At 29.4% G+C, this 5,044-nt stretch overlaps 1 pseudogene; it reads left to right on the top strand.

The window, feature by feature from the left end:
• LOC117175464 overlaps nucleotides 1-2,889 on the top strand; it is a 23,270-nt pseudogene extending 20,381 nt beyond the window's left edge.
• Nucleotides 2,890-5,044: the final 2,155 nt, after the last annotated feature.

Below are 5,044 nucleotides of genomic sequence, written 5' to 3'. Positions count from 1 at the left end.
CATGTCGTAAAGATGCGCAAATTGATACGAAATTATTTTCACCTTCTTTCTAGGGTCTGCTGTCTGCAACTTTATTTCGCCTAAACTTTTGGGATTTAAAAGTGTTGGTTATATGTAAACAAGATCTTGAACTGCTAATAGTTTTCTTCTTTCAATGACTATTTCATCTGGCATGTGGAACGCATTAATTATAATTTCAAAAGAAAAAATGTTTGTCCCTTTTTAATATGAAAGTGATGAAATTGAATATCTAGGTATTTTCATGTTGGATCGAGTACGTTTAAAAAACCCATTAAATCAGTTCTACCAGTTCATGATAAAGCACCTAAGATTTTATTTTGAAAAATTATTTGTAAAAATTCATTTCTAATAAAAATAAAGTAAACGACTTAAGACATACATATTTTCTTCAACTCACCACTTTTGCGAATTAAAAATTTAAAAGCTTATTCCGAAATATAAGTCGGCTTCACAGATGGACCTGTTTTATTAACATAAGTCATTTGCACTCCATTACTGATCATATGATCTTCTAGATGCTTTCTCACTGGCAAATCAACTAAAGTTTTAATCCTAATTTCCTCAAGATGGTCTCGTGGATCAATTCCAGAAAACATTAATATTTGTGGAGTTGCAATACTACCAGCTGACAAAATGACCTCTTTTTAAACTTTTAAGTCCAATATTTTGCCATTTTTCAACATCAAACGAGCACCTATTGCTGTTTATCCTAATATTAGTATTTTTTCTGCCTTTGTGGATTTGAAAACGTACAAATTGTTCCTGTTTTTTGCTAAAAAGAGATATGCTTCTCCCACACTTCGTCGTAATCCACTGTCAATTGTTCAGTCAGCTTTTCCGTAACCAATATATTCTCCTCCCTTAAAAGTTTCGAGAATTGGAATTCCAGTTTCTCTGATATTTTTAAATGGTTCTATGAGGGTAGATTGATACAAAGTTATTGCAAGTTTTATGTGTCACAATTGTTTCTGCAATCTAGCTCCCATATAATGTTTTTTTTTATTACTAATATTACATAGTTTCTGTTGAAGACATTGATTTTTCCTCCAAATTCATAGTTTCTTGCCTTTTTACACCGATTCCAGTAAAAAAATTAGGGCTTTGTAATGTTTTATCTTAAAATTGATTATTTATATGCATTAAAATATTTATAAAAATTCAAAGTGAATTAATTAAATATACTAAAATATTTAATTTTTTTTTTAAATTCTAAGGTTATTGTAGGATTTTAAGAAGTATTTTTCAACTAAAGGTATTTTAAGATTTTAAAAATATTTTACAAATGATACTAATGTTTTTTCTATTGAATTATGTTCAATTTTAAAGTTAATTAAATTTTGTTTAAATTTAAAAAAAAATTATTCTCGTAATGAAAATTCGCATTCACCCACAAGTTTTGCAAAATAGTATAATAAACCTCCGGTTTTTTTTAAACAATATAGTGCATTTTTATAAACAATTTTATTTATTTTGAACTTGAAACATTTTTTTCCGTTTTTTTCCTGAACATTTTTGTTCAAGATTCTAAAATTTGCAGGGAAAATTTTTTGAATGGTGAAATTAAAACTCCAAGTTTTGCAAATTTTTATAATCCGTTGAGCACGTTGCAGCGAGCGAGATAGCGATCAAACTTAGATGACGTCGCATGAAAAAATTCGTAACACTTGGAGTTTTGATTTCTCCATTCAAAAATTTTTCCTGCATATTTGATAATCTTGAACAAAAATATTCTTATGAAAAACAAAACAACAGGAGGTAGGTTATACTATTTTTCAAAGCTTGTGGGTGAATGCGCATTTGCAGTACGAGAATAATCTTGTCCTTTCAAAACTCCAAAAACCCCACTTTAATGTTTGGTAGAAATATTCGATAATATTTATTACATCTCTCGCGATTTTTGTTCTCAGTGAAACATTTTTTAATATTTAAAAAAAAAATTTTCAATATCGAATTTTTGTATTTTTTTCGGAAAAATGAAAGGAAAAAAATTCAGATAAAAGTTGCCACGCCTTGAAAAGTTCTACAAAAAATATCTCTTGCTCTTTTGTTGTATTTAGAATTTTTTACGATTAAAAAATAAAAAATCATATTTATAGAAAAAAAATGTTTCCCGGTTTCAAAAATCGTTAAGCCCCTACAATAAAAAAGGCATTCTTATAGTTTTATGCAGTTCAAACTATTTTTGAGGCCGGGGGCATTTTACAATCTCATCTTAATGAGAAGCTATTGGGTTTATCTGACAAAAATTTAAAAAGTTAGAGCATTTTCAAAATATTGGAAACCATTTTTTTAGGATTTAAAAGTTATATATATGGCTATTCATATTACTTGGAAATTTGAACAATTCATCCTTACGATTTTTATTATCAAAAAAAAATTATCATTAGGAAAATAGAAAGAAAAACACGGAAATCAAAATTGTAAGTGAAACAACGCACCGTTTGAAAAAAGTCAAGACGAAAAAAAAGATGATTTTTGATGATGATAACAAGATAATAACATCTTTATAAATTTTCTTGAAAAATCGAAATATTGAATTTCGATCGCACAAAAAATAATAGAAAAGCAATCATTTCATTTTGCGGTTAATTATACAAATACGAAAAAAGATCAATGAAAAAAATTGTGCAGCAAAAACTCTACAGATTTTCTAGTAATCATTTTTTGATAGGATGCATATTTTTGATGCTCACTTTTTACAATTATAAAAACAAGTAAATAAACATACATCTGTTTCAATATGAAGAAATATTATGAATTTTAATCGTGTATATTTATTCAAATCAGATACGCGATGATAATGCAATCCTTGAAGCCGAAGGACCTTTAACAAAAGAGAATTCACAATCACCAAATGATAGTTGTTGATACTTTGGCCTTTAATTTTAAAAGGTCTGTGCACAAATGTGGAAAGAGTCAAAAATCGAGCTCGTAACGCGAGGTAAGTACATTATGGAGCGCTAATGTGTACAATTTTTATCGATAATTTTTTTCGCAAAACCCATGAAAGCTATCAGAAAATGATTATATTTCATATTCTGTACAAATTTCCAGCTATTTCTAAAAAATAAATAAAAATTGCAAAACGTGGTGTTTTTGACAAAATCCACATTCAAGAATTTTAGAAAAACAGTACCATTTTTCCAAACCTTTACATTTTTCTGGATCAAAACATTTTTTATTCAACTATAAGTTGCGGATTTCTTTACTTTCATCATGGGCTGGGCTTTTTTTTGTAATTTTCTCTGATTTGAAAGTGCATTAGTCTACTTTTTTATTTATAATATCAGGGAAAGATAACTGGTGGTAAGTTTATCTCTATTCCCACTAGATTATTTGATGCAAGAGAAGCCTCAACTATTTGGTCACAAAATGGTTAATAATCTGGTCCATCCTCCTACACAAAAAAATAGTCATTCATTAAATCGGTTGTAAATTGTTTTGCTCTAGAAAGGTTTTTTGACTCTCCTATAAAACTAGGCTGCTTAAGATATTTACCGTTTAGAATTTCCCGCTTCAATTATTATCAAAAGTATTAACATTTTATTATCTGTAAAATTTGTGGAAGAAAAAAGGTTGTATTTCATGTTTTAATCACTAATATAGTTTATTGTCGAGATGAAAAAGCCCAGAAAATATATATGATCATTTTTTCAAATTTAACGAGATCCTCTAGTCATTTACATTATATCTTTCTTTGCTATAATTAACTAAATGTTCACAGCAATTATTTTATAGGACAAATATTGTCAAATATTTTAAAATAGATGATATAAAGCAATGAAAAATCAAGCTGAATCCTAAGCTTTTCGACTCTAATTTATTTCGTTTCAAACACAAATTTTGACCCAAAAAACTATATTGGTGTAAATTATTTATAAATCAATTATAAATTAAATTAACACCATTGTTTCTTTCACTTTTATACTGTTTTTTACCGAACTTTCTGAAAGAATAGGTTGCAGACTTCGGGAAGGTTAGAAAAGAAATGGAAAATATTGGAAAGCTTTGGTAAGAACTTTTGACCAGAAATTTCTATCAGGGTGGAGATAATTATTTTAAAAATTAATGTAAAGCAATAGCTACTTTTATTATTTTATTAAAATCAAATATTCGTTTCGAGGATCTAAAGTCTGAGTTAAGTTACTTGTTAGCAGCTTCAAAACTTAAGATAAATATTATTCTTAATTTTGTCATCAGTAGAAGTGAATAATGGGTGGGGGTTATTACCTGCAAGACAACTTCTTATATAGAAGTACTTTAATAATTATATTTGCGAATATGCAAAGGACCATCAGTTCCAAAATAATGATTGCCATTTTTAGTAGCAAATTCCGGATTATACCTCTCAGATTTTCTAAAATAGGGCAAAAATGCTTCAAAACTCCAACCCTTATTTCTCATTTCAATCTACTGATTATAATCTGTTACATTTCCACGAATGTATAGCATTGCATTCATAGCCGAGCTTCCACTAAGTGCTTTGCCTTTTGAACAGAGACACCTTTTTGTTTTTTGTCAATTTTCATTTTGCTCGGTTAAGTAGGCATGATCCTCCTCAGAATGTAGCAAAGTTCTCCGAAGTCCGTGTATTCTGTGATTAAATTTTTTTTCTAAAAACCAATGACGGGATTGGAAACTACTGCTTTTACTCTTCAAAACCCTATTTTCTTTTTCGTGATCATAAAGTAATAAACTTCCATTTCTGAGGCCAGATTTGGATTCAGTGCACCAGAAACCTTCAGGTAGGTATGGTCGTCTTTCTAGGTTTTTCCGGTTTTGAAATTGGTTTTGAAATTTTGAAATCCAGAATAGACGCGCTGATCAGACGCTGTCCAGACGTGTAACGCTTTTACCACGCGATGGTCTAGATTGGACCGTACAGAAAGAGGAGGGAAAAAAGTATCAGAACTTCACAGATAGTACGAGGGTAGTTCAATAAGTCCTTAGAATGACCAACAGATGGCGCGCGAATCGCCCCAAATCATCTGTTTTCAGTCAGCACCACTCCCGACTAGATATA

This window comes from Belonocnema kinseyi, chromosome 6 (assembly GCF_010883055.1).
Source record: "Belonocnema kinseyi isolate 2016_QV_RU_SX_M_011 chromosome 6, B_treatae_v1, whole genome shotgun sequence".
Taxonomy (NCBI): domain Eukaryota; kingdom Metazoa; phylum Arthropoda; class Insecta; order Hymenoptera; family Cynipidae; genus Belonocnema; species Belonocnema kinseyi.
The sequence above is the reverse complement of the archived record's forward strand: the minus strand, read 5'-3'. Positions and strand labels throughout refer to the sequence as shown.